The 13,606-nt window shown below is 45.8% G+C and overlaps 1 protein-coding gene across 1 annotated transcript in view; it reads left to right on the top strand.

Annotated features, from left to right (window-relative positions):
• Nucleotides 1-13,606, top strand: part of LOC138663849 (oocyte zinc finger protein XlCOF8.4-like) — a 30,921-nt gene that overhangs the window by 13,898 nt on the left and 3,417 nt on the right. The gene's annotated exons all lie outside the window — the stretch shown is intronic.

The raw sequence follows: 13,606 nt of genomic DNA, 5'->3' as shown, positions 1-13,606 counted from the left end.
GCGCCCTCTGACCTGCACAGTCAGAGCGGAGAGACGCCGGGAAGATAGAGCGGCGCCGGGAAGATGGAGCGACGCCCGGCGTGTGGAACGGGGATAGGTGAATATGCGATACTTACCTGCTCCCGGCGTCCCGCTCCTTCTCCCGGAGAGCTGGTCTTCGGTGCCACAGCCTCTTCCTCTATCAGCGGTCACCAGCACCGCTGATTAGAGAAATGAATATGCGGCTCCACCCCTATGGGAGTGGAGTCCATATTCATTTTTCTAATGAGCGGTCCCACGTGACCGCTGTACAGGGGAAGAACTGCAGCACCCGAAGACCGTGGGACGGCAGGGGGAGCACCAGGATCGCCGGGGCACTTTCAGGCCAAAAATTTGGGCTGAAAATCTCGGCTTATTCTCCAGTATATACGGTATATTGTAAAATTCTTGCAAGAATAGGGAATCATGCACTGTATAATTTAGGATATAAATAAAACAATCTTTGCATAAATCAAAAGGACAGATGATAAGTATAATGTTTGTAAAATATGTTAGATAGCTTTTATGCTGAACTTTCAATGTCAGGCTTGTCTCGGGGTACAGCTCACTAAATGCTTCACATCATATGTCTTCACAGTCTATGAAGAGGGGAGAAGGGAGGGAGCATGTTTGTGCTGAATCATATTGCAGCACACACACACATATATATGTTCTCATCGATCCTGTTCCTGCATTTCTGAATTTGAGATGTTAGAAATCAGTTTTTCCTTTATATTCTATGTATAGTGTATATAAGTCATCAGGGCAGCTAATTTCTCCAAACATGAGCTAAAAGGAAAAACAAACTAAAACATCAAGCATACAGAGACAGCATATACTGGACTATTGATTTATGCACAGTTTATTGAAAGTTTAGATATGTTCTAGGAAGTACTTACCGTCTTTAATCCTGCTTTCCTGATCACTCCAGAAGTTCTGAGATGATTGTAGGCTTTCCTTCCAGAGGTGTATCTAGCTCCTCCTGCACCTGGGGCAAAAGATCAGTTTGGCGCACCCCCTCAGATTTCTGCTCCCTATAATCTCCTCAGATTTCTTCTGTCCCCATAATGTCCTCAGATTTCTTCTGCCCCCATAATGTCCTGATTCCTGCCTCCATCTCCTCCCTTCCCGGGTGCAGTTGCAAATGGTGGAGAAATCTGAGGAACATATGGGGGGGATGGGGGCGGAAATCAGGACATTAGGGGGGCAGAAGAAATCTGAGCACATTATGGGGGCAGAAATCAGGACATTGCACCCATCCAGCCCCCTGGCCTTGTTTCAGTCCTCACATGGTAGTATATAGCACAGCCCACATAGTAGTATATAGGACAGCCCAAACAGTAGTATACAGCACAGCCCAAACAGTAGTATACAGCACAGCCCACACAGTAGTATACAGCACAGCCCACACAGTAGTATACAGCACAGCCCACACAGTAGTATACAGCACTGCCCACACAGTAGTATACAGCACTGCCCACATAGTAGTATACAGCACAGCCCACATTGTAGTATACAGCACAGCCCACATTGTAGTATACAGGACAGCCCACATAGTAGTATACAGCACTGCCCACGTAGTATATAGCAGCCCACGTAGTATATAACACAGCCCACGTAGTATATAGCAGACCACATAGTATATAACACAGCCCACGTAGTATATAGCAGCCCACGTAGTATATAGCAGCCCACGTAGTATATAGCAGCCCACGCAGTATATAACACAGCCCATGTAGTATATAGCAGCCCACGTAGTATATAGCAGAGCCCACATAGTAAATAGCAGCCCATGTAGTATATAGCAGCCCACATAGTATATAGCAGCCCACGTAGTATATAGCAGCCCACGTAGTATATAGCAGCCCACATAGGATATAGCAGCCCACGTAGTATATAGCAGCCCACGTAGTATATAGCAGCCACGTAGTATACAGCACTGCCCACGAAGTAAATAGCAGCCCACGTAGTATATAGCAGAGCAGACATAGTAAATAGCAGCCCATGTAGTATATAGCAGCCCATGTAGTAAATAGCAGAGCCCACGTAGTATATAGCAGAGCCCACATAGTAAATAGCAGCCCATGTAGTATATAGCAGCCCATGTAATAAATAGCAGCCCATGTAGTATATAGCAGCCCACGTAGTATATAGCAGCCCACGTAGTATACAGCAGCCACGTAGTATATAGCAGCCCACGTAGTAAATAGCAGAGCCCACGTAGTATACAGCACTGCCCACGAAGTAAATAGCAGCCCACGTAGTATATAGCAGAGCCCACATAGTAAATAGCAGCCCATGTAGTATATAGCAGCCCATGTAGTAAATAGCAGAGCCCACGTAGTATATAGCAGCCACGTAGTATACTGCACTGCCCACGAAGTAAATAGCAGCCCACGTAGTATATAGCAGAGCCCACATAGTAAATAGCAGCCCACGTAGTATATAGCAGCCCATGTAGTATATAGCAGAGCCCACATAATAAATAGCAGCCCATGTAGTAAATAGCAGCCCATGCAGTATATTAGAGCCCATACCTTGTCCTCCCAGCCAGGCTCTGCATCCCCCCGGCCCCCGCAATCCTTTGCTCCAGGTGCTGCACAGTGCACACTTCCTGTTTAGCGACGCACGGCTCATTCTCCGGGCACTGGATGGGGTCGGAAGTCACTGCGTATCCATGGCGACGCATTGTGAGCAGCTCTCGTCTCCAGCAGCTGCGAAAGTCCCAGAACTCTGTGCCGCCTCCTCTTCTAGCGTGCACCTCGGGCCGCAGATGCTTGCCTCAGGGGCTGCATGTTTGAGACCCCGGCAGAATTCCGCCGACGGGGAGCCTCCTCCTTGGACCACCGCATCAGGTGGCCTGCTGGCGCCCCCTTGTTGGCTGCGCCCGGGGCACATGCCCCGGCTGCCTTCCCCCTGGATACGCCACTGTTTCCTTCCATGTGTGTTTGTTATTTTTTTCCCCTTATCTGTAGAGGAGGAGCCTCACTACTTATCATAAACTGCAGCACAGATTCATCTCAGCTAAAAGTCTAGACCTTAGATCAGGAATAGGACAGACATTTACAGCATATTTCATAACTTTCCCAAATTCTTATGAAAAAAATATTCCCCACAAACTGCATTGAACTACTGTACCCAATTTATTATATATTTTAGGAGTCGGCCCATTTAATACCGACTCCAACTCCACCAAAATGGGCTCAGACTCCGACCCCACAGCCCTGCTTTATGTAGCAATAACTTTAACTCCTTCATGACCCAACCTATTTTGACCTTAATGACCTGGCCGTTTTTTGCAATTCTGACCAGTGTCCCTTTATGAGGTAATAACTCAGGAACGCTTCAACGAATCCTAGCAGTTCTGAGATTGTTTTTTCGTGACATGTAGCCCAATATGTCATGATAGTGGTAAATTTAGGTCAATAATTTTTGCGTTTATTTGTGAAAAAAATGGAGATTTGGCAATTTTCAAATTTTGAATTTTTATTCTGTTAAACGAGAGAGTTATGTGACACAAAGTAGTTAATAAATAACATTACCCACATGTCTACTTTACATCAGCACAATTTTGGAAACCAATTTTTTTTTTTTTTGCTAGGAAGTTATAAGGGTTAAAATTTGACCAGCGATTTCTCATTTTTACAACAAAATTTACAAAACCATTTTTTTTAGGGACCACCTCACATTTGAAGTCAGTCTGAGGGGTCTATATGGCTGAAAATACCCAAAAGGGACACCATTCTAAAAACTGCACCCCTCAAGGTACTCAAAACCACATTCAAGAAGTTTATTAACCCATCAGGTGTTTCACAGCAGCAGAAGCAACATGGAAGGAACATTTAACTTTTTAGTCACAAAAATGATGTTTTAGCAACAATTTTTTTATTTTCCCAATGGTAAAAAGAGAAACTGCACACCAATATTGTACAATTTGTCCGGAGTACGCTGATACTCCATATTTGGGGGGGAACCACTGTTTGGGCGCACGACAGGGCTCGGATTGGAAGGAGCGCCATTTGACTTTTTCAATGAAAAATTGGCTCCAATCTCTAGCAGACACCATGTTGCGTTTGGAGAGCTCCTGTGTGCCTAAACATTGGAGCTCCCCCACAAGTGACCCCATTTTGGAAACTAGACCCCCCAATGAGCTTATCTAGATGCATAGTGAGCACTTTGTAACCTCCAGGTGCTTCGCAAATTGATCCGTAAAAATGAAAAAGTACTTTTTTTTTCACAAAAAAATTATTTTAGCCTCAATTTTTTCATTTTCACATGGGTAACAGGATAAAATGAATCCTAAAATGTGTTGGGCAATTTCACCTCAGTACATTGACACCTCATATGTGGTCACAAGCCACTGTTTGTGCACACGGCAAGGCTCGGAAGGGAAGGAGCGCCATTTGACTTTTGAATGAAAAATTAGCTCCAATCATTAGCGGACACCGTGTCGCGTTTGGAAAGCCCCTGCGTGCCTAAACATTGGCGCTCCCCCACATGTGACCCCATTTTGGAAACTAGACCTCCCATGGAACTAATCTAGATGTGCGGTGACCACTTTAAACCCTCAAGTGCTTCACAGAAGTTTATAACGCAGAGCCGTGAAGATAAAAAATCATTTTTCTTTCCCACAATTTTTTATAACAGGAGATATTGGACCCGAAAAGTTGTTGTCCAGTTTGTCCTGAGTACACCGATACCCTATATATGTGGGGGCTAAACCACTGGTTGGGCACACGTCGGGGCTCGGAAGGGAAGTAGTGACTTTTGAAATGCAGACTTGATGTAATGGTCTGCAGGCGTCACGTTGCGTTTGCAGAGCCCCTGATGTGCCTAAACAGTAGAAACCCCCCACAAGTGACCCCATTTTGGAAACTAAACCCCCCAAGGAACTTATCTAGTTATGTGGTGAGCACTTTGAACCCCAAAGTGCTTCACAGAAGTTTACAACGCAGAGCCGTGAAAATAAAAAATAATTTTTCTTTCCTCAAAAATGATGTTTTAGCAAGCAATTTTTTATTTTCACAAGGGTAACAGGAGAAATTGGACCCCAATAATTGTTGCCCAGTTTGTCCTGAGTATGATGGTACCCCATATGTGGGGGTAATCCACTGTTTGGGCGCACATCGGGGCTCAAAAGGGAGGGAGCACCATTTGACTTTTTGAATGCAAGATTGACTGGAATCAATGGTGGCGCCATGTTGCGTTTGGAGACCCCTGATGTGCCTAAACAGTGGAAACCCCTCAATTCTAACTCCAACACACCCCTAACCCTAATCCCAACTCTAGCCATAACCCTAATCACAACCCTAACCCCAACACACTCCCAACCCTAACCCCAACACACCCATAACCCTAACCACAGCCTAATCTTAACCCCATTTCCAACCCTAGCCCTAATTCCAACCCTAACCCTAAGGCTATGTGCCCATGTTGCGGATTCGTGTGAGATTTTTCCGCACCATTTTTGAAAAATCCACAGGTAAAAGGCACTGCGTTTTACCTGCAGATTTACCCTGCTGATGGAAAACTGCTACGAATCCGCAGCTGCCAATCTGCTGCGGATCCGCAGCCAAATTCGCCTTGGATCCGCAGCCAAATCCGCATCGTGTGCACATACCCTAACCCTAGTGGGGCAAAAAAAAAAAATTTCTTTTATTATTGTCCATACCTATGGGGTTGATAAAGGGGGGGTTTATTTATTATTTTTTTTATTTTGATCGCTGTGATAGAACCTATTACAGCGATCAAAATGTACCTGTAACGAATCTGCCAGCCGGCAGATTCGGCGGGCGCACTGCGCATGCGCCCACCATTTTGGAAGGTGGAGGTGCCCATGGAACAGACAGACGGACACCGGGAGGGACACAGGGGTCGGTAAGTATGAGGGGGGGATCGGACAGCGGGGTGGAGATCAGATTGCGGGGGGAGCGGACAGAAGGACGGAGGGGAGCGGAGGACATCAAATGACAGGACGGAAGACGGAGAGGAGGAGATCGGTGGCGGTGGGCAGGTCGCAATCTCCAGCCATGGCTGATGCTATTTTGAAACAAACACCGAACCAAAGGATATAACCATGAATAAAATGTTCCCTTCTATAGGATGTGCCCATTGCACTCCAACAGGGGATCACAGGAAGGGCCAACTCCCCTATACTATACACCTATAAATCGAAAAGAGCATAAGGCCCCATATTAGATCAAATCTAATTGAGTCAGATGGAAATATTAAATAAATAACCTTTATTGACACAAGAATATAAACAACAAGTACAACAGTACGTAGTAAGGATAAAGTATGTGACGACACTTAAGGACAGACACACTGGAGTACGTCCATATATCAAAATCTGGGTGCAGCAAGACCTCATGGGGAAAATAGTACAATAGCAACAACTAGTAATAAAATGCCATAAGTTCTAATATATGTACACTGGGTGATGGCACAGAAGACAAGGGGAAAATTAAACAACAGTACTAACAACCCCAGTGGGTGTATCCCATGTCCCTGAAAGCATTCACCCACATTGCAACCTGCCCATGAACTATAGCATATAAAGCATACCCATAGGCCCGCTGATTGCTTACCCATGAACGTGAGCTCCACTGCGCACTGTCCCACTGGAAGCCCCGACGCGCGTTTCGCGTTTAAATGTGCTTCCTCGGGGGGCTGTGTGGTAAATAACAGATGCCCGGTTTTTATATCCTGTCCGCAGCTGAAGCGATTAAGCCGCAAAGGCACAACGGCGCATGCGCACGGGTCCAGCGGCCGACAGCGCGTCACTTCCGGCTTTCCCAGGGACGCCCAGAGAGGAGGGAAATCCCTCTTGACGTCACCAAGTCTGGGCGTCCCTGTTACGGAAGCCTTACAGAGACGCGGTTCGGCCGAGGCCCACGGCGCACGCGCACCACCCCGGCGGCCATCTTGAAAGAGGGAAAATGTACTGGCATCCTAACCGCAGAAACATGGTAACATGTAAAATAATAGAGGCACAATGAATGTAAGTGGCCCAAGTCCAACACAGTGGTATAGTCCGAAGAGGTATGGATATGTTAGCCACAGGCCTCTCATTGTAGTATTCTGGATAACTTTTTTCGATGTCCACATCTCATCACATAAGGATGCTGTCACAATAGGGTGATGCCGTAAATCTTTCAGATGATACATTTCTAAAGGACAAGCGTCAGTTGCAGGACTGTTTGTTCCGCACCAGATTAGAGTCATAGTACCAATGAAACCTGTAAAACTAAAAATAACAAACTGCAAAAAGAAAATGGAAAACAAAACACAAGTTAAAAACCAAGACTATTAAAATAGATATAGGAGGGAAGCAGTTGACAGCGACCAGATACAAGAACATAAATATAACCAAATAAAAAAAAAAACCAGTATTACTGGTCGCGCGTATTATAGAAAGGGGGTGAAGGATACCTGTTCGTTCAAGCCGTTAGGGACCATAGTACCCAGGGAGACAATCCAACGGCATTCCATTTGTGCCAAAATCCGTTTCGGATCGCCCCCCCTATTGCCAATATGTACCCTATCTATCCCACGCACCTCAAAGGAAGCCGGATTACAGGCATGGTGTAGTTTAAAATGTCTCGGAATGGTGTTAAGCTCCGAGACATCAAGCGCGCTCTTAGCTGCCAAAATGCCTCTCACATGCTCCCGAACCCTGACACGGAGCTCGCGTGAAGTTAGACCGACATAGATTAAGTTACACGCGCAAGTGGCGTAATATACCACGAACGTAGTGCTACAGGATATATAGCTTGTGATTCGGTAGTCCCTACCTTGCCCCGCTGCCGAAAAGTTTGTGGCTCTGATGATATTACTACAGGCTTTGCAAGAGCCACACGGAAAACACCCCCATCTCTGTGGTCCCAAGCCAAAGATCCTAGAGGGGGCAGGGATATAGTGACTCCTCACCAGTTGGTCTTTCAAACTCCTGCCTCTTCTCGCAGTAAGGAGAGGACGATCAGGTAGGATCTTATTAAGGGTAGGTTCGGTTTTTAATACAGAACAGTGCCTTTGTAGAATCTCCCGTATCATATCCCACCTATTATTATAGGTGGATATGAATCTTAGTGGCTGTGATTTTTTGGTAGAACCTGATCTATGAGGCACACATAGCAATTGATTTCTGGGCGAGTTCCTGGCTCGTAGATAACCTTTCTTGATGGTCCTGTTACTGTAACCCCGATCTCGGAACCGTCCGGCAAGGTCCCGAGCCCGCCTCTCAAAGATCTCATCCGCAGAGCAAATTCTCTTCATTCTGAGAAACTGACCCACTGGTATGGCTCGTATTGTAGACCGCACATGTGCCGAGGTGGAGTGTAGGAGGGCATTGACCGACGTCTCTTTTCGAAAGACGTCGGTCTGTATTTCACCGTCATTGCACCTCATAATTTTGATGTCAAGGAAATCAATATCACCACTCGCTATTCTGTGGGTCAGCCTAATATTACGATTATTTTGATTAAGCTCGCGGATGAAATCCAAGAGGGCCGGCTCAGGACCCTGCCAGATCATCAGCACATCATCGATATATCGATACCAGCACTGCACATGGGAAGCGGCGTGGGCGCCCCCCCAAAAAACCTCTCTCTCCCAGAGACCGAGAAAGAGGTTAGCGTACGAGGGCGCACACGCCGCGCCCATGGCAGTGCCACGTTTTTGTAAAAAATAACGGTCCTTAAATAGGAAAAAATTGTGCGTTAGGATGAACTGTAATAGTTCCAAGATCAGGGTCTGCATCAGGGGGTCCAGGTTACCCATGCCCAGAAAAAACTCTGCTGCCTCCAAACCATCAATATGTTGGATACTAGTATAAAGAGATCCTACATCAATCGTCGCAAAGATCATGTCAGGCTCGAGAGTAAGACCATCTAGTTTGAACAGGACGTCCGTAGTGTCCCGGACATAGGAGGGGAGCGACTCCACCAACGGATGCAAATAATACTCAATAAATTTACAGACAGGGTCGCACAACCCTCCCATGCCCGAGACAATCGGACGTCCCGGGGGCGTCACCGGATCCCTGTGTACCTTCGGCAGCAGGTACAAGGTAGGGACCACCGGAAACTCAACAAGTAAACCTTCGAAAACTTTTTTTGTTATTATGCCCCGTGTCAGGGCCCGATCCAAAATCTCAAGTAGTTCTCCCGAGAAGTTGGATACTGGATTAGATGGCAGAGGGGTATACGCTTCACGGTCTCTCAGCTGGCGAAATGCCTCTCTTTCATACTTAGCTGTCGGCCAGATTACCACGTTCCCCCCCTTATCCGCTGGCTTTATTACCACATCGTGCATAGACTTAAGTTCTTTTAAAGCCTTGCATTGTGCAGATGTTAAATTGTTGCCCCTCTTATCACTCGAGATTTTCTTCAAGTCCTCCACTACCAGTTTATTGAATATATCAATCTGGGGGCAGAGTGAAAAGGGGGGGAACGTGGTACATTTACGCACAACAGAAGTAGGGAAGGTACCTGTGGCCGATGGTTCCGCCTCCTCCTCCAGTTCCTCGAGTACAGCCAACGCCTCTTGTTCCAATGTTGTTTCTGGATTGAAGTCATCCTGAGGTTTAGAATGTAATTTACGTAGAATGACTTTCCTGAGGAACAGTTGTGTGTCTTTCACGGCTGTAAAATAATTGAAGTTATTAGTAGGGACAAAAGTTAGTCCTAGGCCTAAGACACTCAGTTGGTCCTCTGATAGTGTATGGTCTGACAGGTTAATTACCTCTAGACGATTAGTAGGTTTTGGCTTTTTCTCGAGGGACTGGGGAGGGGTGAAACGACGTTTATTTTTTCCTCTACGACTTCCTGCTTTACCCAGGTTTAATCTATCATTGAAGGTGTTACTCAGGTGACTACTCCCGGCTTGATCCTCATCCACCGATGATATTGATGAAAAGGAGCCACGGTGAGGGGGGAGGTTAGGCTGTCTAGATTGTTTTTTCCTCCACCTATATACATGATTATTTTTGTAATCGAGGACATCTCTTTGGTACTTTTTAGTCTTAATTGCAACAATGTCTTTCTCCCACCTTTGAAAATCTCCCTCTAATTCATCGTTCAATTTCTTCTCGGCATTTGGTGAAAGGGTACTGCCAAGAGATTCCTGTAAGGAGCTAATCTCCTTCTCAATCTCTTGTAAGGAGGTGGTATTAGATCTCACCAGTAGCTCCATATAGCCCCTGGAGCAGTTGGATGATAGCTCTTCCCACTCCTTTTTGAGGGATTCATCGTCCATTGTAAATGAAGGGAACACTTGTATCCTCAACCCCCTAGGGATAAGTCCCTTGGCCATATAACGCTCTAAAAAAGCTCTATTCCACCATAGGCGCGTTTTTTTATTTAATAGAGACTTGAGTCTGGTCACTGAATCCTCCGCCTCCCTCGTATTAAAAACCACAACTGTATCATCACCAAATACTTCATCCAATTTAGTGAGCCACTGCTTCTCACGGGCTCTATGATCCATACGGTCGGTTGGAGAGGCTGTGAAAATACACAGTAACAGAATTACTTTGAAACAAACACCGAACCAAAGGATATAACCATGAATAAAACGCGCGTCGGGGCTTCCGGTGGGACAGTGCGCAGTGGAGCTCACGTTCATGGGTAAGCAATCAGCGGGCCTATGGGTATGCTTTATATGCTATAGTTCATGGGCAGGTTGCAATGTGGGTGAATGCTTTCAGGGACATGGGATACACCCACTGGGGTTGTTAGTACTGTTGTTTAATTTTCCCCTTGTCTTCTGTGCCTTCACCCAGTGTACATATATTAGAACTTATGGCATTTTATTACTAGTTGTTGCTATTGTACTATTTTCCCCATGAGGTCTTGCTGCACCCAGATTTTGATATATGGACGTACTCCAGTGTGTCTGTCCTTAAGTGTCGTCACATACTTTATCCTTACTACGTACTGTTGTACTTGTTGTTTATATTCTTGTGTCAATAAAGGTTATTTATTTAATATTTCCATCTGACTCAATTAGATTTGATCTAATATGGGGCCTTATGCTCTTTTCGATTTATAGGTGTATATGGCTGATGCTATTGCAGCATCGGCCATGGCTGGATTGTAATATTTCACCAATTTTCATTGGAGAAATATTACTATTGCTCTGATTGAAAGTTAAATGTCACTTTCAACAGCCAATCAGAGCGATCGTAGGCACGGGGGGGGGGCAAAGCCCCCCCCCCCTTCCCCGGGCTCAAGTACCACTCCCCCTGTGCCTGCAGGTCGGGTGAAATTACAGTTAACGCTTTCACCCGGCCTGCAGGAGCGCGATCCGACCATGACGCATATGCTGCGTCACAGGTCGGATTGGCACAGGTTTTGATGACGCATACGCTGCGTCAAAAGTCAGGCAGGGGTTAAAATGCTTAACCTGATGTAATAGATTCTGAGATTGTTGTTTTTTCCATGACACATTGTATTTTTCATTAGTGGTAATTTTAAGTTTTATTTTAATTTCTTCAGAAAAATCTGAAATTTGCCAAATACCATATATACTTGAGTATAAGCCGACCTGAGTATAAGCCGAGGCAGCTACTTTTGCCAGGGAAAACTGGGTAAGCTTATTGACTTGAGTATAAACCGGGTATGCATTGTTCCTCTCATCCCTGTCCTGCTTTGCGTGGCTCCCCCTGTCCTGTCCTGGTATGTGGCTCCCCCTGTCCTGTTCTGCTATGTGACGCTCCCCCTGTCCTGGTATGTGGCTCCCCCTCTCCTGTCCTGGTATATGTGGCTCCCCCTGTTGTATGCATGGCTCCTCTGGTCCCGCATTGCACAGCACCCCCGATCCCGCATTGCTCAGCTCCTCTGGTCCCGCATTGCTCATACTCACCCTCCTCGTGCCTGCATCTCCATTGTCACGGTGCCGGCGGCTCTCCTCTCCTCAGCGGTCACGTAGTACCACTCATTAAGGTAATGAATATGCACTCCATGCCTATGGGCGCGGAGACGCATCCATATTCATTACCTTAATGAGCGGTACCCTGTGACCACTCAGCTCAGGAGAGGAGAGCTGCCGGCGCCGTGACAACAGAGGTGCAGAGACGGAGATGCAGTGATGGAGAGTGAGTATGATGTCTTCTGATAGCTGGCTCCTGCCGCTGCTACACCCCTCCCCCTACCCTGCCAGCGTTCTAGACAATTGACTCGTCTACAAGTCTAGGATGGCGTTTTCAGCACAAAAAAAGTGCTGAAAATCTCGACTTATACACGAGTATCTACGGTATTTAGAAGAATTCTGGTCTAAGGGTATGTTCCCCAACTCGCAGCGGCCAGATGTTGCAGCATAGTGGATTGGATTTCAAGAAATCCCATGTCCACTATGCGTGCATCGGCACCCGCGGCTTCCCTGCAGAGATGGACATGCGGCACGTCTTTCCAGACCTCAACATGTCTATTTATCTTGAGGAGATGCTCAGTCTCTGCACGATAACGATCACCCGTCCAATGTATTGGATGCGGTGATTCCGCACAGTTCCATGAATACCTGCGTAATCACCGGCGTTTGATATCCGGCATCGCTTTGGATGCAGCTGACAAGTGCTGCGTTCAAAGTGCTGCCAATTACTGATCGTTGGGTCATAGCCTAACATTGATTTTTTATGCCATTAAAACAAAAACTGATACCACATAAAATATTTAATAAATAACATTTATCCTATTTCAGCTTTATGTCGACAAACTTAGATAGGAGAAAAAAGGATCATCCCCGCGCTGCCGCAAGAAGAATTTCAAAAATTGTAGAGGTTTTCAACGTGGTTTATTCTACTCGTTTCAGGGATCAGGTGACCCCTTCATCAGGACATACCACAAATATTGTATTGTAGGTACAATATTTGTGGTATGTCCTGATGAAGAGGTCACCTGAACCCTGAAACGCGTAGAATAAACCACGTTGAAAACCTCTACAATTTTTGAAATTCTTCTTGCGGCAGCGCGGGGATGATCCTTTTTTCTCCTATCTAAGTGTGTGCTTCAATCAGGTCCTGCACTGACCTGTGGATCTGCAGCAGCTGCCATTAATATATGTCCTTCCTTCAATCTCACCAGGTGAGTAGTTCTCTTGGTGGGCAACTTTGTGTAACGTTTGATAAGACCCTATATGCGCTTTTGTGTCTCCCTCTTTTCACTGACTAGCTTTATGTCGACAGCATTTTTCAAGCATCCTTTTATTTCTTTAGTATTTTAAAAGACTTGAACAACCAATTATCATATGTTCAAGGCAATTTACAAAACTTATTTTTGGGGGACCAAGTTCACTTTTGGAGTTACTTGAAGGGCCTACGGTATATTGTTGTATATTGTACTCCTCATAGTATCAAAAACCACAGTCAGGAAATTCAACCCTTTAGGTGTGTCACAATAAATATTGATGTAGCCCCAATTTTTAAATTTTACTAGGGGAAAAAATGGACCTCACAATATATTTGGAAGCTTTTCCTAAATAGGACAATTTCATACTTTTTGGCACATTGCAGGGCTCAGAAGCAAAGGTGTGCCATTTGGCTTTGGGAATGCAGATTTTACTGGAATAGTTGCGAGCACATTTGCAGATTATC

This window comes from Ranitomeya imitator, chromosome 2 (genome assembly GCF_032444005.1).
Source record: "Ranitomeya imitator isolate aRanImi1 chromosome 2, aRanImi1.pri, whole genome shotgun sequence".
In the NCBI taxonomy this organism is placed as follows: Eukaryota; Metazoa; Chordata; class Amphibia; order Anura; family Dendrobatidae; genus Ranitomeya; species Ranitomeya imitator.
The sequence above is the reverse complement of the archived record's forward strand: the minus strand, read 5'-3'. Positions and strand labels throughout refer to the sequence as shown.